Source organism: Podarcis pityusensis (genome assembly GCF_964106645.2).
Source record: "Podarcis pityusensis genome assembly, chromosome: 1".
Taxonomy (NCBI): Eukaryota; Metazoa; Chordata; class Lepidosauria; order Squamata; family Lacertidae; genus Podarcis; species Podarcis pityusensis.
The window spans coordinates 106,002,265-106,029,383 of NC_138028.1; the positions used below are offsets into that span (position 1 = coordinate 106,002,265).

The following is a 27,119-nucleotide window of genomic DNA, read 5'->3' on the forward strand; positions in this document are numbered from 1 at the left end:
ACAGTATGCATAGAATACTTCTATTTAGTATTTGGTTGAAATGACCAGGATGGTTGCAACTCTGACTACGTGTTTATGGGAAGCTCCTGGTGCTGAAATTGCAATTCCAACCACACAGCTATAAGCCTATGAGCCTGCAGCACGTAAGCTACATATTACCTCATGTAGGGCAGTTGACGTTTGATGTGTGTACTGACAGCTTCAAAAAGTCACTCTGGTCAGTGACTGGAAAAAATCCATTCATTCAGCTTCAAAAAATAAAGAAACAATTGCTCTAACTTTTCGTGTCACAGCATGGATAACTTAACTGGGAGGAGATATTTGTATATGTAAGGAAATGCTAGTTTCCCATTGGAAGGGCATCAAAAGCAGGGGAAGGTCTTAAATCTTAAATGGAATTATGATAAGATCTCATAAACCTATTCGTGGCTAGCAAAAAGCCCAAGAGCTAATGTACCCCCCAGTAATTTTTTCTGACTTTCCAAGAGCCCACTGATTTTGGCAGTGGGGGCCAAGAAGGGGGGAAAATAAGTAAATAAAATTAATTTTAAAATAAATACTTTCGCTTAATGGCGGGAAGCTCTTTTACCACCTCAAAAAACCGAAGGCTGCATGCTTTCTCTGTATCATGCATTGTCTTTATATGAAAGGCAGTATGTTATTTACCAAAGTCTTCCTTCTTTCTTTGAATCCTGTTCTTCCTATCCCCTCTATCAAGCACTTAGCTGCTCCTAACCAGAACGTCTAGAGACCTCTTCCTCCCCCTGCCTCTCTATTTCTCTCCACCCACCACAAATCTATTAAAAGCTCTTCGATAAAATGGACCTTCACAAGCACTTCTTGTATCTCTGGAGGGTTAAAAAAAGAAAAAGAGCCGTATGTCACATTATTGCTTGGCACACTGTGAGAGATAAACTGTTAAGACTTTCTGGAATGCCATGAAGAAATCAGAGCAAATTGTTGCAGCAATAATGGGAGTCATTTTTACTACAGCAGAAAATAATAACTTAGGTCACGACCCCTTGCTAGAGAAAATGCCATGCAGTCCCACAGTAACCCCAAACTCTATCGTTATGCTCCCCGCCCCACAAGATTAGTATTACCAGAAATTCCTGAAGCAATTCAACCCTCTACTGCAGCTCAAAATGTTTTGGGCCCAGGCTCTTTCTGCTCCTGTTCCTTCTCCACTGCCCCAGTAGAATAAATCTTCCACAATGAATCCTCCATGGGGTAACAAGCTCCCAACACCTTACAACTTACTGAACATGACTCTTCCCTTCCTGAATTCAAGCAAAATCCTAATGTCTTGGGGGAAAATGGAGAGACAATCACTGGAAATCACTGGATCTCCACCTTCACAAGAGTGGACTTCCATTGCAGAGTCCACTTAATATATCTTCTGCTACTGTCCCCTTATTGGAGAGGAAAGTCACTTGCTGTTGGTGAACTGGCCAGGGAGTTTGTAAAGTTTGGGTGATGTCCAATGTCCTGATTCCATCTGATAAGGGAGAAACTATCTTTTCAACTTCAGTTGCTGAGTCATGATGGAGTCAACTTCATGTTGAATCCTGGGCCCATGATAAACCTACCCACTGAATCCCTAAAATAAAAACATTGAGCATCATAACATCCTGTTTCCAAGGTGCATAGCTTTGATGCTTCAAAAGGCAGACAGAACCTCCCATTTTTGGGTGTGGGTGTGTCTTAATCTAGGGCAGAGCTTTCCAAACTGTGTGTCGTGACAGGTTAGTGGGTTGACTGCAGTGTTTAGGTGTGTCGCGTGATATGTGTCCATATCTCTTATAATGGATTAATTTAACCTCTGGTTTGCTAGGAGAACTGAATTAGCGTGTTGCGAAATGGTGCATGTTGAAAAAGTGTGTCATCAACATGGAAGCTTAGAAAGTTTTGATCTAGGGTTTCCAAATTTAATGCTTTCTCCTAACAACTTTTACATAAACCAGTGAGAAGTGTTGCTTGGGGGAAATGAGCAAAAGTGGCTACCCTTTGCTACTCCTTTTCCAGATGAAACAGTGATCCACCTTAAAGAATCCCAAACAGGTTGATCTGAAAGATATTATGGTTTATCTCCTTTTCTCTTTTCTTTACTTCTTATTAGTTAGTTACCCATTTTCCCCCACATAGCGAAGTGCAAGTGTTCATCCAGTTCTGAACATTGTATCCCCTAGTGACAGAGATTCTTAATTTATCCCAGGCATAGGCAAAGTCAGCCCTCCGGATGTTTTGGGACTACAAGTCCCATCATCCCTAGCTAACAGGACCAGTGGTCAGGGATGATGGGAGTTGTTGTCCCAAAATATCTGGAGGGCCGAGTTTGCCTATGTCTGATGAATCCAGTTGCAAGAGAATTGGTCTTGGCCACTCTGACCTTTCTAAGGAGACTGACCCTACTGATTCTCCATGATATCTTAGCAGTTATTGAAACCGCTGACCTCCTGGACTGTTCCAGTGAGTTTTGGGGAATGTGCCATAGCGGTTTCATTTGCTTCCAGAGAATAGTATTGGGTGCTTTCTTCACTCAGCTGATATCTGGGATGCCAGACAGCACAGTTTTGTCCCCAGTGCTATTTAACTTCTATATGAAGTCACTTGGGATGGTCATTAGGAGACCTGGAGCAAAACATCACCAACATATTAGTGACACACACATGAATCAAGAGAAGCCACACATGTCCTCAACCAGGGCCTGGTTAAGGGCTAATGTACTGTGATTGAATCCTGACAAGATAAAGACCCTATAGATAGGCAGTTCCCAGATCTGGGAGCTGAAATGTGTACCTGTCCCTGATGGATTTGAACTCCCTCTGAACGGGCAGGTGCACAATTTGGGGGCTGTTCCTGGATTCATCACTAGAGACCCAGGTAACCACAGTGACTTAAATTGTGCATTACCAACTGTGGTGGGTTCATCAGCTATGACTGAACTGGGATAGCTTTGCCATGGATAAGAGAGTTTCCTGTTCCAGTTAAGCCTTGCTTGAGCAACAAGCTCTTCCTGAGTTCTTGTTTTCCCTGTGTCCTTTGGTCCTGACTATTAGCTTACTCTCAGTCCTACTAGCTATGGTGGCTATGCTCTGTCTCCAGTCAGAAGCTGGAAACCACAGAGTCCTACTTGAGGGTTTCTCAAGGGCATCTGGTTGGACACTCTGAGAACAGGACGCTGGGCTAGGTGGACCACTGACCTGATCCAGCAGATGCTTCTTATGTTCTTATTCTGCTTCCTGGCTTGTTCTTTGGCCCTGACTTCAGTCATGACTATGGTTTTGGTCCTGCAATTTCCAATATGTCTTGTGGCTTACCACAGCCTGCTGCCTGCTGCCCAGCTCTGCTGATGGCCCAGTGATGAAATAACCTTGTGAAATGTTTTCAGAAGATGTCCCACTTGTGGAATCCTTCCTGTCTCTATGGATACCAGATAGAACAAACAGGAGCGCATCTAGCTCTCTTCAGCTCCTTTGCTTTTTAGCCAAGGTATTCATTGCCATCACAAGAAGTGCGGCACATTATTTCTCAAGTATCATAAACTGAGAGTTACTAATGAGAGCTCTACAAGCCATGGCATGCAAAGGATCACACTAGCAAAGCTGCGTGGGGGAACGGTGGCTGTTTCATTATATTAGCAGCAATTATAGTTTTGCAGCACACCCTGCCAGGAATTAAGAAAATAAATGGATCGAGAATTTATCAACCTCCTTTGATGGCCTTGTAAACCATTCTCCAAACTAGAAACCAGGAATGTATTAAAAGGGCTATATTAGAAGGATGGAAAAATACAGCTTAAGAAAGGCATAGAGTATTTGCCCCCTCAGAAAAAAATGAACACCGCTGCAGAAAGAAGTCTGATGTTGACTCTGAATGTTCTGAATCCAAATACAATTATGGACTTCTTCTTTTTTAACCTTGACATTAATGAGAACAACAACTTCTTTATCTGTTGACAGCCCTGGGTTCAGTCTTGTTTTGTAGATAATAAGGGAAGCCTATTGGGCAGTTCATCTTATCTGCATTGTTTTAGGCCTAAGAAATTGTGGCAAAAAGACTATGCAGGTGGAGTTAGGGGTACAGAAAGAGCTAATCACAGCCACAGGCCAGGGATTAGAGGCGAATAGAGTCTCAGAAATCAAACGGGCTGCCATGAGGCCAAGTGTGACCTGAACACAAATAGCATAACCCAAGTCCATAAGATCTTTTTGGGCAGCCATAGTGCTCAGCAACTAGAGATGCTCCTGCAGAGGAAAGGAAGGAAGGGAGCAACAAAAACCAAAGAGATGGTGCATCAAAGTGTGTATTGTTGCAAATTGGTGGTGGTGGGGAAATAGTCTGGATGTCACCTGAAGAGTCCCTTAAAATCATAGCTGTGCAATTCTTGGTTTAAGACTGAAGTCTGGTCAGGACTGCTGGACACTGTCTTATTGCCTCTGTCAGAGTGATTGAGTATCCTGCTTCTGTAAGGAAACATTTCTCAATGGGTGGACTTTTCTCAAAGGAGAGATCCATTCAGGAATCAAGGCTTAGCCTCTCTCAACCCTGCTTCTGTGGCAGGCGATGCCACCGAAATGTGTACATCCGTGAAAGATGACAATAGACTAGCATTCCTGCAGCTGGGTTTGAAAGAGGCACAGAGGCCTGATTTTGCTCTCTGTGACAATTCAGTGCTTTGTGGCACTGAGGGCCTTCTTCAAAACATAAGGAGCAGGAGCTTTTGGCGCTGCGATGCTGTGAACTCCATTCTTAAGCTCAGCCTGTATATATGTGTAAATAAAACCTTATGTCCTAGAAATGCCATCAGCCTCTAGTGACCTTCATTCCATAGAAACAAAGCCCATGCAGGAGCCCCTGAAATCCATGGGATTTAAAGATGATGCAGAGTCTTGGCAAAGCTCTTTATTATGAAAGGTAACTCTGGGAAAATGCTCATAATTCCATGTGCGTGGAACAGACTGTGCCTTTCTAGATCCTAGCCACCACGTGTTCTCTGCTGAGGACTGGTACATATAGAATAGTCACTGTATTGAACAGACTTTAATTTGTTCCCTGAGCGAATTAATTTAAGATGCCATTTCAAAACTAGATGTGAAATGACCATTGGTTCTTACTACACATGCCAGGCATAGCAAACTTCCTAGAAAAGGGTTTTTAGCATCACTTTGAGGTTTGACTAATTTTGTTGGTTTTGAAAATCACTGTCATCATCCTTTTTCTTCTGCTTGTAGACAACCAAAAGTTTGGGTTGACTTTGCCCCCTCTTTTGATGTTCTCTTTCTTTTATTTTTAGTCATTTAGCTATTTTAAATTATGTCTTATGTACATGTAGATGGGGATTCATTTTACATATATTGAGGTTCCTCTCCAAACATATACATAGCTGAAAGGAGTCAGCTATGGATGAGGCAGAAAATTGGTTTGATTCACACTTCCTAAGACAGTCTGTGAGCCAAAAGGCTGCTATCCTTTGAAATTGTAAGTCCTCTGAATTTTGCGATACCGTTGTCCAACAAACAACTGTGTATATTAGAGGAAAGCATGCATAACAGTCCATGTATTTGTGAAAATAACATACAAAAATACATTACACTGGGGGGAAATGCTTGCAAAGTAGAGCCTACTAAGCAAATATTGCACACAAAGTGTGTATATTTTGAAAAATGCATGTTAAAATGTTGGTGACTATTTATGATGATTTTAAAAGGAATTCCAAACTGATGTGGCAATGTGGCAAAATTAGTAAAAATGAGAAACTGAAGTTGACAAATTTGTCCATCTAATGCAGTCATTGCACACTTTGCATTACTGTAATGTACTTTTTAGGAAGATGTGGTTCACCAGAAAGCTCAGCGAGAAAGAAGGATCTGACATATTAATTCTTAATATTATAATTCTGATTGTATTGCCTAAAATTGCCTATTGTCTTCCTCAGTATCATGATGGATTGTGAGGAAATTTCATCCTTATTTAAATAATTCTCTCTATTTTAAAATCTAAAGTGTGTGAATAACATTAATATTTCTTAACAAAATTACCACCTGTCTGGTTCAGAGGGATGAAAAACTCCACAGAGGTTTGACTCCAGAAAGTTAAATGTGGGAACTCTCTACTATTAAACATAAAGTTTTGATGTCACAGAAACAGCTCTGCAGAAATTAACTGAAGGTCTTTAAGCCACAGTCTTTTATTTGTGTGCAGCTAGCATTGCGACGAATTTTGTATATTACGTTTTAACGATTTTATCTCTACAAACTTAAAGAGTGCTATTGCTCCTGTAAGAAAACTGATTGGACTGCATGGTTCAGCAGATTGGGTGCAGTCTGTGCTCATGTGTTCATGAGTGTGTGAGATAATTACATCCATCCGTGGCACATAGGCCCAAGTGGGTTGGCTAAGGGTGAATGTGGTCCTTAGGCCAAAAAATGTTAGTCACCTGGATATATTTTTAAAAGTTCATGTCATAGGTAGGGCAAGTATTTTGGAGGAAATAATTATAACATTTTTGGTGTCTAGGTTCATGCTTATCCTCAGAACTGGATAAGAGCAAATGTGAACTTTAAACCTGAGTAGCTATGTGAGATCTATTCTACAGTTCCTGTTGCTAAGGAAACCCTTCCTTTTGTCTCCTTTTTGTTCAGAATATACTTGTTTTATCTAGGATAAGACTTGCTAGTGACGTTGCCTTCACAGTTGCTCCTGAAAACCAAAATGTGAGAGCTGCCCATGAAGTAATGCAGAGTTCAGTCTCAACATGTATGCCACAAAGATTTAGGACAATCAAGTAGATATCTTCATTTTTCATTCAGAAAGACTTTGAAAGTCAGAAAAGGCTGGTAAGAGTAAATTCAGAAGTTCTGGCTTACTCCTCTCCCTTGCAAAGTGTTTCCGTTTGTGCCTTCTATATATCATTCGTTTCTGTGAGCATTAAGAGATTTCCTGAATCTGTTAACAAAAGTAGTTCAATGAAGTTTCCAATAGATTTTCCCCACAGGTTTGTTATGGTTCCTTATCTTGGACTGGACAGCTGTTAGAGAGAGGACACATTCAAAGAGAGGACTGACAGCCCTTCAAATATGACTACCATATCCTAGAGCAGATGGCCTACTAATGAGCCACAGCGGGATATTTATAATGCGGTCAAACCAACAATGCATGTTTGCTAGATTGGCACATGTTAAAAGCTGAAGCTCACAAAGTTTTCCTGTTAGTTTGCTAGAGAGAACTCTGAGAGAAACACCCACTGTGCCCTGAAAGGGGGAAGCCATAGCCATTTATAGTCTCCGCACCTGCCTGGGCACACCCCTCTTTTGCCTCACTTCACTCTCAACTCTTTTTCTCATCACAAAGCCAGAAATGTAAGAACAATCTGCATGTCTGAGCTCCGTTGCTCAGACCCCACCTTAAACTAGACTTAAGCATGTCTTTGTAACTGAATTACCATTTTAAGCCTGCCTGAACAAAGCTGCTGAATCTATGACTCTGCAAAAGAAACTCTGAGTAAATGTTACTTTTTGCCTTTTACAAGACTGTGTGAATATTGTTTTAAGGGGGAGAAAAGGGGGAAATACCAGGAGAATCCAGCCTGCCTTAAAGTATCCTGGATTACTTAAACTAAAAGGCCCAAACTAGCCTATCTAAGCTTCCTTTTAAGCTGCAAAGTGGTGCACTCTGCTGAACTCACAAATGTGAGGAAGGAAGGATAATATCTAATAAATATATCCTCTCCTAGCATCTGTGCACATCCCTACACTCCTGCTAATTCACAGGCTACCCAGAAGAACAAAAGTCCATGGAGTGCACATGTGTGCATTGCCACCTGCAACATAGCACACATGCTTTCAAGGTATGTTGGGCAATACTGTTAGGGACATTGCAATGATTTACATTTAATTGCCACTTTTCCTTAGCATTTAGCTTTCAGACAACCTCTTTCTTGGCCACATTAGCAAGCAGAACAAATTCAAGTATGAACATCCCAGTTATCCACCATACAGTAATTGTGGGGCTAGATGATGTGCAAACGATGTCTTTTCATCGTATTTTTTTACAGGAAAAGTGTACGGGAGGTGGTGATCTGGAGCAGAAGGGAGGAGGAAAAGCTGCGTAACCCTTTCCTTCTCAAAATCACCTCCCCAGCTGCTCTCCCACCTGTGGCGAGGGATGAATAATTTCCTCTGAGGAAAGAGAAGCAGCTTGGGGAAGGTGTGTGTTGCAAGGCATGCTTTTCCATTTATTTAAAGAAATCTATCATTCTCAGATGAAAGAGCACCACAGCTAAGAGAACAATGGATGCCACGTAAACCCAGAGCAATTACCGAGCATCCCAGTTTGGAGACCCGTTATAGCTTATTAAACTAAAATACCGGCGAGAACCAACAACATAGGGTTTAAATTAAAATGTTTGTCCTATAAGACCACTAAGCAAAAGAATGACTAATGGTAAAACTTAACAGAAATTAGATTTAGAATGCTAATAGCACCATTACAACATGCAAAAGAAAACAAAAGTCCAGTCCTATAGTTCGGTGTCACAGAAGCATACCTGGACAGGGGATGGCTTTCCACCTGGTCTCAGAGCCTGGCAAGGCATGAGGGACTGTGCATGCATCCACAAAGAGTGTGAGATCTGGCCTGGCTTTAGAAGTGCAGTGCAGCACCCACCCTATAGGTGGCAGTATTCTGCCCACTTTGTGATCAAGTGGTGGTTTGAAAGGCTGGACTGGATGAATCCCAAACTGGAATTAAGATTGCCGGAAGAAATATCAACAACCTCAGATATTCAGATGACACAACCTTGATGACAGAAAGTGAGGAGGAATTAAAGAACCTTTTAATAAGGGTGAAAGAGGAGAGCGCAAAATATGGTCTGAAGCTCAACATCAAAAAAATGAAGATCATGGCCACTGGTCCCATCACCTCCTGGCAAATAGAAGGGGAAGAAAGGCAGTGAGAGATTTTACTTTCTTGGGCTCCATGATCACTGCAGATGGTGACAGCAGTCACAAAATTAAAAGACGACTGCTCCTTGGGAGAAAAGCGATGGCAAACCTAGACAGCATCTTAAAAAGAAGAGACATCACCTTGCCAACAAAGGTCCGTATAGTTAAAGCTATGATTTTCCCAGTAGTGATGTATGGAAGTGAGAGCTGGACCATAAAGAAGGCTGATCGCCGATGAATTGATGCTTTTGAATTATGGTGCTGGAGGAGACTCTTGAGAGTCCCATGGACTGCAAGAAGATCAAACCTCTCCATTCTGAAGGAAATCAGCCCTGAGTGCTCACTGGAAGGACAGATACTGAAGCTGAGGCTCCAATACTTTGGCCACCTCATGAGAAGAGAAGACTCCCTGGAAAAGACCCTGATGTTGGGAAAGATGGAGGGCACAAGGAGAAGGGGACGACAGAGGACAAGATGGTTGGATAGTGTTCTCGAAGCTACCAGCATGAGTTTGACCAAACTGCGGGAGGCAGTGGAAGACAGGAGTGCCTGGCGTGCTCTGGTCCATGGGGTCACGAAGAGTCAGACATGACTAAACGACTAAACAACAACCAAGTGTCTCTTATGCCCATGGCCTTCATCATTTTGCCAACTCTATCCTGCGTGTGGAGCTTAGCAATTGGTTCTGTTGACTTTGGAGGTGCCCACCTGGCTGTGGCTATTAGTGGAATAGTGGAATCAGTAAGGCCATGTTCATTGTGCAGTACTCCGAGGCACCTTTATGTTGATTCCTGAGAACCACTCCTTAGGGCTATGGGGCCAGGAGTGCTGGGGTAGGAGCCCTCTTTACCCACCCACCCTACACTCCTGAAGATATGGGGCTAAAGTTCCCTCACCAGCTCCAAACGTGGCCTGTATTAAGAACTGGGTCAACTGACCCAGGTAGGTAGTTTCCATACAGTAGGCTTTCTACATAGTTCTTGTATAGCATCCAATGGAGTCATGCCCCCAATTTCCCCATGTCTTGCCTCTTTGTGTGGGGCAGAATGTAACTTTATTATTGGACAAGTGACCACATTTCAGTGGGCCTACACTGAGTATGAATTACTGAGATACAAGCCACACATGTGACAGTGGAAATATTGAAAAGTTACCAAAGTATTTATCCCCCGCCCCCATTGGCTATTTCACTTCAGTAGATAAAATTAAACGACACCCCACTCCACTCCAGCTTTAAGTAGCTAGAAGAAAGGAGCAGAAGGGAACTCACACAGGTGCAGAACAAAGCAGGAACGAAAAGCTTAAGCTGATGGGGAACATCTCACTTCTGAATTAGGGTAATTACAGGCTATTTCAATTAACACCCCCTTTTCCCTAGGTGCCTGGCAGGTTCTGACTGGCGTTTGATGAACTAATTGGTGATAAACTCAGGAATTCCTCTTCCTAGAAATCACACAAACATGCCCTTGAGAAAGGTACATTGTTATCAGTTTTTCCTGACTTAAGCCTTTGAAAAGACAGATAAAGGAGACCAATTAGCAAAATATTGCACTAAGCTGACATTGCAGAGGGGTAAGGAATGAGGCGTCAGCCACACGAAGTTTTCAAATAACTTTTAGCAACCTTCATAGGAAAATGTCCAGACTTTTAGATGTATGTTACACCATTTAAACCTACCATGCCAAGTGCTGAACAGCACATCACACCACCATCCTGGTCTTTGGAAATCTAAAAGCAAACAAAAAACAAAAACACAATTAGTCATAATTAAATTGAGTCCAATAAATGTCTTTTGTACATATAGGATGAATCTACTGATCAGATTTGGAGCTGAGAAATAAAGCATGCATTCATTTGCGCTCAGCACGAGGTCAGCTTTGTAGTCCTGAAAATGCATTTCCTTGTTGTAAGAGACCAATAATGTGAATTAATGTTAGTAAGAGGATACATTATTGAGGAGCAGAATGTCTAACTCTAGTCAATCTCACTATGCCACTTTCGCTGCAGTGGCACAAGTCAACATGGCGTCCTTTGGATGTTGTTAGGCTACAATAATCATCATCCCTGGCCATTGACCATGTTGGCTAGGACTGATGGGAGATGGAGTTCAACAACACCTGGAGGGCACAATGTCGATTACCTTTTCTCCTGGACCACCAGTGGTGCCAGAATCTGTGACAGCAGCCGAACTGGGGTTGCTAAAGTGGATTGTCCAGAGAGAGGAAGGGCAACATTTTCCCCCTTGTTCCCTCCCTGGTTAGATGGGGAGGTAAATGTCCCATGCCACGATGGGAAGGAACACTGCAAACTTCTGCTCTTCAGATCCATCAGCCCTGTTGTATAGGACCAAACTGCTACTTTCTCTGTTCCGCACAGTAACTGTTACCATTTGTTTTGTAGCTGCTTTGGCCTTTCCCCTTGCAAATTACACAACAGATGAATGTATCAGTTGCACAAGGCCTGTGCAAATGAGGTTCTGACCAACACATGAAACACTACCCCATCCACCATGTCTAACGGTCTGCCAAGGACCTGGAGGGAATAAAGACCACTGGTTTTGCAACCCATACGGGACAAGCATGCTGCCAAACCCCTAAAAAGCCACATGGCATGGTTGGTAGGCTGTGTATGCTAGCATGGCAGGTTCACAAGGTTTTTGGACCTGGCCTATGTAAAATAGATAATTAATTCAAACAGGGGTTGTGTTTTCTTTTTCTTTAAAATAAATGCTAATGTCTGTCACTCATGCCTATGTATAACGAAAACAAGAAGCGCTTAAAGTCAACAATCAAAGCTCCACGTCCTTTAAGAGTCGCTCTTGTAAGAGTCAGACAAGCCACAGACGACATGACAACTCTGGGAAGATCACATATCTGACACAGGGATACACTTGTAATTAGCAACTCCTGTTCTATGAAACCAAAGAACTGGCAAAGGAAGGGGGGGGGGGAGAAGAAAAAGAGAAAGAGAAGGGAAGCTGCTCATTAGAAAAGAGTCCCACAAGCCACTTCACAGATGTCTCCAATGCCCTCCAAAGCACTTTGAACAGCATGAACAGAAGAAGGAACATTTCTCATTGAAAAATTGGTGTCAAACAATGAATGGCCTGTCACTGGTTCTGAAAAGGAAAGCAACTAACCTGCACTTTTTAAGAAATGGTGATAAAGAACAGTAAAGCGTTATAGACAAAAACTGTATATACACCACCACAAAGTGAAAAATCTGACAAACTAATTAAACTCAAAAAGTAAAATGTGTTTTTGCAGAAAAGGCTGTGTGACAGCTTTGGCCACAGATCAGGCTCTTATGTACAGTCAACACCACACCCAGGCATTTATTTTGAAGAAGGGCATTGTGATTTCAGTGGAACTTGAATGCCAAGTAAACTGTATTAGGATGAACCATTGAAGCCCATGTGCCTTAGCTTTCAATACACTCCTTTGTAGCTAGCAGGAAAATCAGGGAAATTTACCTGCTGTAAAACCAAGGAAATGTGTTTGAGTCAAAGGATCAGGCGGCTTTCACTGCATGATCACAGACATGCCAACAAATCTGAGAAATGTCACTGTATTTATTTACTTTGTGAAAGTTCTAAACATATTATGTTTTCTGTATACATAATCACACGGGGTTCGACCCATGTTAGAGGGAATCTCTCCTCCCCCTTGTTTGAAACTTTCACAGTGGCAGTAACGTCTGTATAGAGCAGGCATCCCCAAACTCGGCCCTCTGTATGTTTTGGGACTACAATTCCCATCATCCTTGACCACTGGTCCTGTTAGCTAGGGATGATGGGAATTGTAGTCCCAAAACATACAGAGGGCCGAGTTTGGGGGTGCCTGGTATAAAGCTGTCACCTGGGCAAAACTGGGATATTTAGGTTTTCATATTCTCCCTCCACCCTCAACAGTTCATCCTCACAACTCCTCTCTGAGGTAGGTTAGACTAAGGAGCTGAGACTGGCCCAAGATCTCAGCCAGTGAGCTTCAAGGCTGAGTGGGGATTTGAACCCTGGTCTCCCAAGTCGTAGTTTAACACTCCAAGTATTGCACCAAACTAGGGCTCTCTTAGTTCCTTCTCAGTGAACCACTGCTATTCCAGAACTCACGGCATATAAGAAAGTGTTATCCACAGCCTCTGTTTTGCACACATTACTCATTACACCTGTATTACATTGTTAGCATTGCAGACACAAACTGCTTAATTTCCAGCAGACAATGGAAGACTCACAAAGCATTCGTGGTAATTATGAAACAGCAGTAGATCAAAAATTGGCTGTACTGATCACAGTAAAAGATGTGAGAACTGGCTTTCGCTTCCACTGAGCAGGAAATTTCACATCCTTAGCAGACCAGTAGCAATTTAATAAAGCCAGTCAGACACATGATCTTTGGTCATCTGCTGGCCTTGATATGACAAGTGCGCCGTTTCAGGAAAGAACTAATATCCTTTCATGCAAAATGCCCTTCAGTTGCTAACTACAGCTCCCACTTCCCTCCTCTGCCCATAATTAAAAATTTCACCCCCTGCCATGTTGTCTCCACAGAATAAATTAGGCAGCGTTGTCCAATGGTCCAGCCACTTGCATTAAGGCTTATTAAGGCGGTGGGCAGAAATGGGTTGTTCCAGGTGTGTGAGGTGGGCATGGCATGGAAGGGGAGACTTACTCCTTTTCGAGACTCAATGGAGTTTGGTTACATGTCTCAACACAGTGTTTACTCTGGAAAACAGGGATGCTGTAAGTCAAACACCTATTTTAAAGGCTTGTTTTCCTTCTGCCAGGCTTGGGCCAGCTAAGCTGGCACAAAGCCTACTCCAGAAGAAGAAGAAGAAGAAGAAGAAGAAGAAGAAGAAGAAGAAGAAGTTGTTATTATTTGTATCCTGCCCATCTGGAGTTTGGAAGAGGGATAATAAGGATAATAATTTATTTCTTGTAACCCACCCATTTGAACGGCATAATTTATTCTGGCATACATCACACTGCCTTCCTATACTTTGGATTGTTTTGCTCACCGCGTTTTTCAAACCTACAGCTATGAAGGATTCGGCAGTGGCACAGGTAGACCGCGACAACCATTTATGCTTTAAATAAAACAGCACCGGCTTTCAGTTTAGTGCTAGGGCACTGTACATTACAACCCATGTTGTGTCCCCACCTCTGAAGTCCTTTCATTTCATTGCCATGTTACTGAAATAAACACATTATATTGAGTATATTTTCCTTTCTGGGCCAATCTACCTGAAGTTGCAGTTCATTCCCAGTTCACTGCTGTTGACTGCAATGGAGTCACACACCTGTGGCGAGCGTGGCCCTGCTGTTCTTTCTGCCTCCCCGCTAATCCACAGCAACATCTTCATAATCAAAAGACATTAACATGCTGAAATGTTCATCCATTTTACAGGGAAAGAACTCTCTGAACAGCAGGCATTATTTACAGCTCAGCAAACAGAACTCTAATTAACCCCAGCAACCTGAGAGAGAAACCTAGCTAGTTAAGGTCAATAGATAGAATAATTTTGAGCATAACAGTCTAACGGACCATACAGCAGTTACAAAGCAGAACACAGGAGGAAAATGCATCAGATTTGTCCTCCTAATCATGGCTAAAAGGGGGGGGGGTAAGTTTTTTAAGAGGATGCATATTCTTGGGTATAGCTGTTTACAAACACAGCTTTATGCTGGGATTCAGGGTTGGCTTGCGAGTGTAAGGGCCTAGGCATCAAAATAAATCCAAGTTCATGAGGCCTAGCAACTTCCCTTTGAGTCAGCTCCAGACGCACAAAGTATAGGCTCTAATGAGGCCTGGCAGGGGTCCAAATTTGACCATGAAGCCATTTCCCCCAAACCATACCTACCTGTCCCACTCCTGATGTCATATGTGAGGGTAGATGGGAGGCAGGTAGAGGTGTGGCCTTCAATTTGAAGTGTGTTTTGAAATGAGAAACCATTTGGAAAAGCATTTCAAAGGCAACGTCACATAGTGCCCATCACTGGTTCTATTAAAACCACTTGGAAATGCACTTCAAAGGTGCCCAACAGCCAAGATCAGTTTCTGTTGGCCCGAGCAATGCCCATCAGATTCTTGTGAAAGCGCTTCAAAATGAGACACAGCCTTTGCAAATGCATCCCCAGGTCATTTCCGCTAAAGATGCATTTCAAAGGCATTGTTGTCACCTGAGGTCATTATGCTGCCATGTGATTGACAGGTGGGCAACCCCACCCACCTGTGAAATGTGGCCCATGGGGCTGGTGGGAGATAAGGATCACAGCCTGTCCAGCTGAACAGGTTCCCCACTTCTGGTGTAAAGGGGAAATAGACAGGGATTCCCCGGACAAAAAGTGGTTGCTACCCAACCACTTGGATTCCTTTTTTTCAACTTCCTTCACCATTGATAACTCATCACAGCTTTAAGAAAGAGGAAAAACAACTGCAGGAAGCCCAAAGACTCCTTTCCCTACAATGTTTATCTGTTATGTAATTATGGGATATCAGCTATTATTGCACTCTTATAGGTGTCAATATGGTTCAAATATAAGAGGTTCAGGAAATGGTATTTTATTCCTTCATTACCTGAGTTTGAGGCATCAGATCAAGGCCTACATTTTAAAATGAGCTTAAAAAATATATTTGCAAATGTTTGTATGCCAGGCATAAAGCAGCTGGCTGGGTGCTTTGGCAGATGTTTACCTTCCTAAAGAGGGCCCCTCTGATTTGTAGCATTAGCAGGAGACGAGTGCCTCAGGGTTGTAAAAGGAAATTACAGGCTGGGAGCAAAAGGTCACACTGACCATACAAATTACAGAATACAATCAAGCTGCAAAGACACAATTAAGAGTTCGTAAATAGTGAAATTTATTGTTTAACAGAAGACTCGAGCCATATTTTCATAAGGTCAAAGGGCAAGAGCTAATGGGAACAGCAGCTGGCTAGGAAAAGGAGTTGTAAACTAAAGAGGCTGCTTTCGAAACTGTTTTTATTAAAGTTCCTTTTTACTTTGAAAAGGCCTTTCCTTCTAAAAATCTATCTATGTTATGTATGAAATATATTGGCTTAAATGTAATTATGCAAAGGATTTAGAAAGTAAGAAATGTTAGATTCTTATGTTAGATTCTTATTTCATTGATGGTGTGTGAGAAGGTGAACCCAAGATCTCTGTTTAAGATAAAATTAGAACCATTAGCCATCTGTTTTGGAGTGAATAGGGCAATAGGGCAATAGGGCAAAAAGGTTATCTGGTAATTAAGGTGCCTGGTCGAGGCAAATGTAAGATATATGGCTACTTGTCTGCCATTTATGGATAGAAGGAAATATAGCTCTTTGTCTCCCATAAAAGGTAATAGGAAATGGCTGTATCTTTTATGATTGGTTCTAGCAAACAGCCAATAGGAATTTCAACCAGGCTGATTGGACAGAGGCAGCCAGAGGAGGAGCAAGGGGGCTGGGCTGAGGGAATATAAGTGCTGGCCATCAGGGCTGGAGTAGGCAGAGCTTTGGTATCCATATACCACTGTGTCTCTCATTTATTTGTCTGACAAATAAATTATTATTTTAATTTCTCTATTGCTGCGTTGACTATTTCATTCCAGCTAAGCGTTAACCACAAGCAGGGTTCTACAAGTTCTCTAGGTCAAAATGGTACTTTTTCTTACCCTTAACCCTCCAAAGTCTTTGTACCTTTCTTTGTTATTGCATCAGCTTCCTAAAGAAGGGGGGGGGCACAGCATCTTGCCCTGGCAGATAGTTATTCTTATTATTGGCTGGTTCTCTTCTCCTCCATCTTATTGAACTTCTCCTTATCTCTCTCCAGCTTTATCTTTCATCTTTCTTATTTACCTTGTACCTAAATCCACATAAACATAATACTTCATTTTGTGAAACTTTGCCATTCCAGGCTATTTCTAAGCGATGCAGATGAAAGTCGGGTTTTTGGTGAGCCTGTGGAAATCCCTGTAAATCATTCTTCTTTGTTTTCCTTACTCTGAATGCTCATTTTGAAAAGATCACCATGAGCTACTAGCCAAGCCGGTTGACTGATTAGGCCAGCAATAACAAGCGGTATATGAATTGTGTAACTCATCAACCCAGAACTAAGGATAAAGAATATTGGACTGACTTGGTTTTAAAACAGTCTGCCAAGACTAAATAACTTTTCCATAAATCGTATTATCAGCTTTAATGTTTGACTCTCCTGCCACACACTGACAACAGGGTGTGAAAATCTCTTTTCAATAAACAAAAATGACTATAATAAACACAAAGTTGTTTCCAGGCGGAGATATTTTCTAAAGACGCTATAATCAAATACACAGATGAGTGCAACAGGACCAGGCATGCCCAACATATAATTTCTGCTGAGAGACATTTCATGTATCCAGAGCAAAATGGGACAAAGTATTGATAGAAATAATTCATCTTTTGCAAAGGATTAGTTTGATCTGATCTCCTACTACGACAAAGCTTCACTAATGAGAATGTGTTACATGGAAAATGGAAAAAGAGAACTCCTGCACAAACCTGTTTTCACAATGCAAGACTTTAAGAAAATATGAGATAACCTTTTAAGTGAGGAAGAAACGAATTAAACCTTCTTTGGAGGCAGTTGTGCAGAGTTTCAGTTTTGAATATACAAGATCAGATTTCCCAGATGAAAACTTTGAATGGTTGTTGAAATACATGCTTGATCTTCCCAATCCGTGCCCAGATTTCCTTTGGTCCACATAACCCACAACACATCTACATTCACAGGGGGTGAGGGAGAGGTTACCTTAATTTTGCTAGTGATTGGCTTAATCTGACAATTTATGGTTGAATACTCTTAATGTTTTAAATAATAACTAAATAATCCTAAATGTGCAATGGTTTTGAACATCAATGTGCGTTTTAAATGAAGCGGTTAAGAAATGCACTGCATGCAAAGCAGACGTCAAATTGCTGGAAGCTAGCTCACAACCCTAGGAATTGTGAAGACCTTGAGACCCAGTTCTCAATTATCTTTTGTTACCATTTATTTGTATAGGGGTCTAGCCGCTGTTGTGATTTACCTCTAGGTTAGGCTGCATTCTGGTACTCAGACCCCCCAACTGAAGATGATCCCAGCTGGGCTACAACAAAACATTTGGTTGATTTCTTTACAGCAGCCTCCCTCCCCCCAACCTAGGGGCCTCCATATTTCATTGGATTACAACTCCCATCATCCCTGACCACTGGCTATGGTGGCTGGGGCTGATGGGAATTGGAGTTCAGAAGTACCCGAAGGGCACCAGGATGGAGAAAGAGACACCTTTTGCCACCTGTGTCTCAAATCCACTCTAGAACCACCTGAAACACTCATATCAATGCCAATCAAACCCAAAATTCGGGCACTTTAAAAACAGGACTGAATGAAATTATTTCTCACATCTCCACCCCTATCCATGTCTCTTACCACATGTAAATTTCTTCTGAGATTACAATTCTCCCCCGCCCCACCTTTCTCACCCTTATTCCCCCCCTTCCTTTCAGATTCACTGTATTGAAAGCAGTTAGGTAGGAGGTCGTTCTTTTCTTTCTTCACTTACGAAGAACTGGTCGTGCCTCACCACAAAGAGCTGGCTTCCCTAGAGTACGCCGCCTGACAAGTGATAAGTTTCCCTCGTACGTTTTTTGCACACTCAGAATCATCTGCTTGGTTGATAGGAAGGGGAATGATTGAGAGTGACTGGAGGTTTCCCCAGAGAAGGAACAAGAATAGACAGAAAATAACAATATGCAGTGTAGGGAGACAAAAGTGGTTCCTCGAGGGCATGTCTGGGCAGGCTTAGTGTGAAGCAACAAGCACTGGAAGCAAAGGCCCTCAACCCACCCCAGAATCAAGAAAACATTGGGGTTTGCACAAATTCTCCATAGGTTGATTGAGCCACAGTCCCAATTCGTCTCTGCTTGCTGTGTGAATGACGAGGAGACTGGCATTAGCTGTGCAATGAATGATCCTTTGTTTATAGGAGAACCAGACCAGCAGGTCAGGACCATAAGAAGATCCTTGTTAGTGTGTTTCTTCACACTGACCAATGCACTTGTTATATACATGGAGGCACTATAGACAGTTGTGGACAGCACAGTGGGCAACAGTGGTCACCTGACTTCCTGACAGTTGAGCCTCTATTGCCTGGTGGCGTCACCAGCAGGAGCACCAGATTGGCTCTGCCAGTGCGTTTGCATCATGCTGACCCCCCCCCCACTGCCTTGCTGACCTCCCCTTCCCCTCCCCTGTAAGCAGCAGTGACTCTGTTATCAGGAGGTCAGGTGAGTGTCTCCACCCCACCATCCCATCTCCTACAGATTATTGCTCCAAACAAAGGTGACTGGGCCCAGGTAGTAGCTATGCACCACAAAGGCAGGTACCCCTTTTCTATAAAAGAAAGGAAGATTATTTGACCGTGTTCGTAATGTTACTATCCTTAAGAACAAAAATATATATAGTCAAAACAAAGAGAGTGGGTAATTTCATTTCATCTTGAATATAGCCACGAGCCTTTTGATGTTGTGGAGAATCTCTCCCCTGACCCTGCTGAAATACGAAATGGCATTTTGCCGTTTTGAGCCCCTTTAACGTTTAAGCCCATTTCTTCCATTAAGTTTAGCTCCTGTGCCGTACTTACTACCAGGCAAATGATGTTGCATTAGCTTTTCCTGACGATGGCTACATTTGTTGCATGACCCTCATTTAAATTTTATACCTCATGTTCTGCTAGGCTGGTTTTATCTCCCGTGAAATATATCTTTTGGCTGTTAGTGTGTAACTGAATAGGAAAGCATTTTGTTAACCACCGCAAAACCTGCCTTTCAGGTACATTTTGGGGTCATGGTATTTTTATAGAACCTATAGGACACGTCTTTAGGTTGTTGAAGTAATAACTCGCTGGAATAAGTAATCCTGCTACTCACTTTGCATAATAGCCATTTTTATTCTTCTCTCTGCGAGGACAATATTAATGACAGCGCTTGATGAGAGTGTAGCAGGAAAGCCTTTCCGAAATTGCCTCCTTTTTATTATTCATTACTAAAGAGGAAGAATGTGGGGGCTTGTGATCTACACAATATGCTATTAAAATATATGCTAAAGCGTGTCAGCAACCAAGTCTTATTGCTGGAGAACCACAAAGGGCCACTTAATTGGGGAGCATAAGAGATTTACTGATGGGAACCGAGTGGGGCATTCATTAATTTGACCCCAAATCTCCTGGCAGAAAACCAGCAGAGTCAATCTATGTTTGTTACGTTCCCTTAGTGGGACCATTGTAACTTAGTAACAGCTGTTGTCTCGACAACTTTCCAAATTACCTCTCTTTGCTTATTAGCCCTGCAATGGCATGTAGTGGTAACTCATTACCACTCTTCCTAGTAGGCTGATACCCTATCAGAAGGGTGGAAAAAGTACGATAGCAAATAAAAATCAGTGACAGTAGCTGATGGAGGAGTTTTCCTTCCTTGTTAGATTTATCAGACCCGCAAAGAGATAGAAGGAAGTCAACAAATTTATAAGGGACTCAAACCAGTAAAATGGAAAAGAAAGTACCTTCTTTCTAGGAAATTTGTGTATAGAATACAGTGGTACCTCGGGTTACATACACTTCAGGTTACATACACTTCAGGTTACAGACTCTGCTAACCCAGAAATAGTGCTTCATGTTAAGAACTTTGCTTCAGAATGAGAACAGAAATCGTGCTCCGGCGGCGCGGCGGCAGCAGGAGGCCCCATTAGCTAAAGTGGTGCTTCATGTTAAGAACAGTTTCAGGTTAAGAACAGACCTCTGGAACGAATTAAGTACTTAACCCGAGGTACCACTGTATTCAAATTATGGTTCATACTCCTTAAAAAATGTTATACTTGACAAATATTTTCTTTCTTTCTTTCTCTCTTTTTTGTTCTTTTTCAATTTTTTTATTTTATTACTATTCAGTTTCTGTATGTTTGTTTTGTAAATTTTGAAAATGTAATAAAGATGTTTTTTAAAAAATAAAATAGATTAACAGACCCAAGAGGCAAGGGTTGTGCGTGCGCACTCTGATCAAGTACAGAAGATTGCCCGGTTCAGGAATACTTCTTCCCACGTGATTAGCATTGTGCAAGGGTGAGAGTACAGTTTGCTGCCTAGCATTATTGCTAACCTTCCTTCAGTTATCTGGACATTGGGGGATGAAAATCTGCAACAGGATGCCTACTCTATAAAGCCTTAAACAACTCAGCACCACAATACCAAGGACTGCCACTTTCCAAATGAACCTCCCTGGATGCTGAGATCATCTTCTGAGGCCCTTCTTCATCTGCCTCCACCACGAAAGGGGTGTGGAGAGTGGTAACATGAGAACGGGCCTTTTCTGTGGTAGCTCCCCAGGGAGGTTCACCTGGTGCCTTCATTATACACTTTTAGGCACCAGGCAAAAACGTTCCTCTTTAACCAGGCCTTTGTCTGATTGTCATCCAGGCCCTTTTAAAATGTTGGGGATTGAGGCGATTATTGAGTTGTTGTTGTTGTTTATTATTATTATTATTATTATGTATTTTGTGTTTTTGTATTGTGATGTTATGTTGTAACAGCACTGAGACCTGCAGGTACAGGGTGGTATACTACTACTACTACTACTACTACTACTACTACTGTGGTACCTTGGTAGCCATCATGGTTAGTAACCACTGATCGCCTTCTCCTCCATTAATTTATCTAATCCTCTTGTTGTTGTCAGTTGTTGGCCACCACTGACTCTTGTGGGAGCTTCTTCCACTCCACTCCAATTCTTACTTAACACTGTAGCTATTAGTAGTAGTAGTAGTAGCCTCCTGCCCTATATCCACAGGTCTCAGGGCAGTTTACAACATAAAATCAGAATATAAAAAGACAAAATACATAATAAAAATAAGAACAGCCCAATAATTTCCCACATTAAAGACTCTTCAAGGTACCGACGGTATCAATAATCCAGCCAAAGTTAAGCCTTTTAAAGTTAAATGATTTCAACAGGAGAGGACTAATAAGAGTTAAAACCAACCAAATAATTGGGAGCTAAAAGTGCTTAACATTTGTTGGATCATGCCAGATTAGCGTTAGACCTTATATCTCCCTTTATGAAATGGGCTTTTAAAAATCTCTTCTCTCCAACATACTCATACTTTTTCACTCTGTATTATTTTCGGAAGCTTCTGGGGAGCACATTTGTCTTTCTGAACTAAAATATTCCCTCAAGCCCAGTAAATAAATCCATCCCTGTTCCCCAAGAGCAGATAGCAACCGTATTTTTCGCCCTATAGGACTCACTTTTTCCTCTCCAAAAATGAAGGGGAAATGTGTGTGTGTCCTATGGGGCGAATGCAGGCTTTCGCTGAAGCCTGGAGAGCGAGAGGGGTCGGTGCGCACCGACCCCTTTCGCTCTCCAGGCTTCGCGCACCTCTCCGCAAGCAGCGGGAGCCTGGCACTGGGCTCCCGTTGCTTGCGGAGAGTTGCCTGCATGTTGAAGCCTGTGCATGCTGAGCTCAGCGCGTCCAGGCTTCGCGGACCTCTCAGCAAGCAGCGGGAGCGCTCCTGCCGCTTGCGGAGAGTTGCCTGCATGCTGAAGCCTGCACACGCTGAGCTCAACGCGTCCAGGCTTCGCGGACCTCTCCGCAAGCAGCGGTATCCCGGCGCTGGGCTCCCGCCGCTTGCGGAGAGTTGCCTGCATGCTGAAGCCTGCACGCACTGAGCTCAGCGCGTCCAGGCTTCGCGGACCTCTCAGCAAGCAGTGGGAGCCAGCGCTGGGCTCCCACGGCTTGCAGAGAGCTGCCTGTTTGGGGGCTGGGGTCGGGGGAAGCTCGGGCTTCCCCCGCCCCAGCCCTGCGCCTGCGGGGGAAATAACTTTTTCCCCTTTATTCCCCCCCCCCAAAAAACTAGGTGCGCCTTATGGGACGGTGCGTCCTATAGGGCGAAAAATACGGTAAGTGCCGCCATCACCTAGGCGCACAAATGTTTTTATTTGCAAATAGTCTATCTTCAGAAAGGATTTGACTTCTCTGCAGAGCCTGTTTTGGACAGTTTCCTACTTTTCTACATCAGCATTGAATAAAACAACAGCAGGACCATTCCAGCAACTTTGACAACTGGGAACTTTGTTCATTAAGCACATTCATGCTTTACAGATAAGAGGTGCCTGCACTCATCTTCAGAATTAGATAGTGCTATTTATAAAGGGTGTGATGGCTTGAGGACTAGAACGTTCCACAGTTGTCATAATAACTCACAGCAGACTTTGGATAAACAAGTTAAAAAAGAAAGCATTTCAGACTTGAGCAGCCTGCCCCTTGCTTTGAACAATACGGACCAAAGACTCCTGATCTAAGCGGGAAAAGCTTTCAAGGACTGCAAAGCTTCCCTAAAACCCTGTTGTGCTTTTTAAGGCTGATTTTTGTGAAGTCCGAAATATAGTTTCATTCAGTTCTCAGGTTTGAAAGTTATTCTTGTGGTTTCAGAGAGTGACTCTAGATTTGTTTATGTGATTGGGAAATGGCAGTGCCTATGAAACTTAGAGAAGGTATTGAAGTCAACATTTACCCCTGCCATGCTTATTGCCTTGAGGGCAGGGTGCCAAAACCTCGAGGCCACCAAATAAATGCTACCCATAACTTCAAGCCCATACCACAAAGTCTTCCCAATACAGTGGTGCCTCGCAAGACGAAAAGAATCTGTTCCGCGAGTCTCTTCGTCTTGCGGTTTTTTTCGTCTTGCGAAGCAAGCCCATTAGAGGTTTAGGCTTAGCGCTACAGTATTAGCGGCTTAGCCGGCTTAAAGATCAGCTGATAAGCGGCTTAACGATCAGCTGATAAGCGGCTTAAAGATCAGCTGATAAGCGGCTTAACGATCAGCTGATAAGCGGCTTAGCATCAGCTGTTAAGCGGCTTAAAGATCAGCTGATAAGCGGCTTAACGATCAGCTGATAAGCGGCTTAGCATCAGCTGTTAAGCGGCTTAAAGATCAGCTGATAAGCAGCTTAGCCATCAGCTGATAAGCGGTTTAACGGCTTGGGAAAAAGGGGGGGGGAGGAAAAAAACCCAGCAGGAACTCGCAAGACATTTTCGTCTTGCGAAGCAAGCACATAGGAAATTCGTTTTGCGAAGCACCTCCAAAACGGAAAACCCTTTCGTCTAGCGGGTTTTCCGTCTTGCGAGGCATTCGTCTTGCGGGGCACCACTGTATGCAGTACCTAATCATTTTGCTGCCTGAGGCAACGGACATGATTGTGCCTCTCCCATTCAATGTACAATGTACAAAAGCTCCATGATCACTGCAGATGGTGACAGCAGCCATGAAATTAAAAGATGCCTGCTTCTTGGGAGAAAAGCAATGACAAACCGAGACAGCATCTTAAAAAGCAGAGACATCACCTTGCCAACAAAGGTCCGTATAGTTAAAGCTATTGTTTTTCCAGTAGTGATGTATGGAAGTGAGAGCTGGAACATAAAGAAGGCTGATCGCTGAAGAATTGATGCTTTTGAATTATGGTGCTGGAGGAGACTCTTGAGAGTCCCATGGACTGCAAGAAGATCAAACCTATCCCTTCTTAAGGAAATCAGCCCTGAGTGCTCACTGGAAGGACAGATCCTGAAGCTGAGGCTCCAATACTTTGGGCACCTCATGAGAAGAGAAGACTCCCTGGAAAAGACCCTGATGTTGGGAAAGATGGAGGGCACAAGGAGAAGGATACAACAGAGGACGAGATGGTTGGACAGTGTTCTCGAAGCTACCAGCATGAGTTTGACCAAACTGCGGGAGGCAGTGGAAGACAGGAGTGCCTGGCGTGCTCTGGTCCATGGGGTCACAAAGAGTCGGACACGACTAAACGACTAAACAACAACAACAACAATTGGCAGTGAAGGTTATTGGACAGCATCTTCAAACACACCTGTTCTGTTTAGACCTTTTTGTTAAACACACAAAGGCTGGGGTTGAACAGGGATTGCCAGAGGCCTTGGGGAGGAGCCAGAACACACCCACCCATGCCTCCATACTGTTTTGCCCTTGCATGTATAGACTGAATAGCTGAAGAAGGCTAGAGAAACACTTCAGTGACCACGGGGCCAAGATCTACAGGTGAACAGCTTGGAGGCACTGGGCAAGATGCTTACATAAAGCAGCACCCATGCAAAATCCAGTGATCTGTTCCCCCAACCTGCACAACAGTAAATAACATCAATGACTAATCATGGGTCTAAACACTTTCCAAATTTCCCCATGCGCAGGAAAAAGTTGCTAGGAGGAAACAGTATGGTTGTGAGTACTGTGCAGCAAAGAACAACAAAGCTGGCTTACCATTGTTGGCTTTGGTCCTCAAATCATCACTTTGTAATTAGTTCTACAGTCCACCCCCCAATAAATAAATAAATCTTGGTACCCCCTTTCTCTGTTGATTGTCACCTGTACTGTCATTGCTCCCTGCAGCAAACTCCCACAGATGCAGCAAAATGTTTCTGGCGTACAAAAGGTCAATGATTTAACTGGGGGAGGGTGAAACCGATATGACAACAATATGCTGCAAATAAAATTCAACAGTGGGATTTTGTGTGCCATGGGCAAACCTCGTGGATAAAGAAGGATGAAATGAGATGCTCAGCGATTCATCCAGCATCAGGGGTGAGCCTGAAGCTGGAGGGGGAAGCTGAAGACAAACGAGTAGAGGCTGGTGGCGTCGCTCTGGTTTGTTGCTGTATCCTCCCAATGAGACAATACACTGGAAAGTGTGTTCTGCGGAGGGTGGGAAGACGACATGATTGGTTTGAGACAGGGATGGGGAGTTTGTGTCTCTCCAGATGTTGTTGGAGTCTGATTTGCTTCGACCCTAGCCACCATGGCAATCAGCCCTGAATGATGGGAGTAGGGATCTAACTCATGGGCTATAGTTGACATGAAAATGAAGTTCTGAATGCTGTCATTTGCTTCACTTGCCCAGTGAAAGAAGTTCTAGGGGGGTCCAGACAGCCAGAAGGAAAGAGGATTTGTTCTTCCTGCTAATGAGACTTTCTGGCCCCACTGCCAGAGACTCAGGCTAGACCTAGACACATCAAAGAAGTGCTTTAGTTAAATGTGTTGTAAACTTTGTATGAAAAATCGGGTTGGCAAAAAAGAAACTCGCCAGCGCCATCTGGTGTTACAGTGTTATAATGCATAAACAACACATACAAAGCATTTTTTCTTTGCCAATGTAGCTGAGTCCTCAATGTTATGATGCATTATTTGGGACAAAGCTAAAATATTTTTCCCTTCAAATAATTCCAAAGCTTTCCCCCCTCCCCTCTCCCTTTCGAACATTGCAAGAACTTCAACCTACCTGTTATTAACTCCCCACGTCTTTCTCAATATAGCCATGTGGTCTAATCACCGCTTGTTATCCATTGTTTTATTTATACCACTTATTATTTTAGTGGAACAGATGTTGTTGGCTTGGCATACCACACATTTGGAATCCCAGAATGAATTAGATGGTTAATTCTTACCTAAGACGCATTTACAGTCCATATGTTTTCAGAGTCATTCATGATATTCATGAGGAGGAGAAGTTGAATAAACATCTGAGCTTTAAGGGGAGCATGGGGGAGAGAAAGAGAGGGAGAGGGAGAGAATAACAGTGTTTTGTAGATAAAAGAAATTTCATGCGATTAGTCCAACAAATGAATGTAAGGTACAGGTGAGAAAAAAAGAAAGAAAGAAAGAAAGAAAGAAAGAAAGAAAGAAAGAAAGAAAGACTGCTATTGTCAGTCAATAACCAGATTTTTTTTCTTTTTCTGCCCCAATAAATTACAAATTATTTACAAACTAACTTAGCTCAAAAAATACTTGGAGAAACCTATCGCCCTTCTTTTCATATGTTTATTCATATAGTCTATACTTTTGTAAAACAACTAGTTTTTTATATAGATCTCAGTTGAGCCAAGTGGAATAGAAAACTATAGACTTTATATTTTCTATAGTGTGAACAGAAGTTTGCTTGTGCAACAAGAATTCCACTTTTTCTCAGAACTGCAAGCCCCCCACCCATCTGTTCCAAACAGTCCCCTGTCACTGGGTGGTGGCAGGGGGCATCAAGGGTGAGTCTTGTTGTTCGAACATAAATGTGTTCCATTCACAGAAAGATGTATTTGACAACAATGGATGTCTGAAGACTGATATCTCTG

General features: G+C 42.8%; 2 long non-coding RNA genes across 2 annotated transcripts in view; one reads left to right on the forward strand and one right to left on the reverse strand.

Annotated features, from left to right (window-relative positions):
* Positions 1 to 27,119, reverse strand: part of LOC308479650 — a 142,643-nt gene that overhangs the window by 16,978 nt on the left and 98,546 nt on the right. Inside the window, exon 2 of the long non-coding RNA XR_013987773.1 lies at positions 10,623 to 10,673. This is a non-coding gene — a long non-coding RNA (uncharacterized lncRNA). The remainder of the gene's footprint in view (positions 1 to 10,622; positions 10,674 to 27,119) is intronic.
* The window catches only part of LOC308479655, a 134,186-nt gene that overhangs the window by 11,493 nt on the left and 95,574 nt on the right, over positions 1 to 27,119 (forward strand). The window lies entirely within an intron of this gene.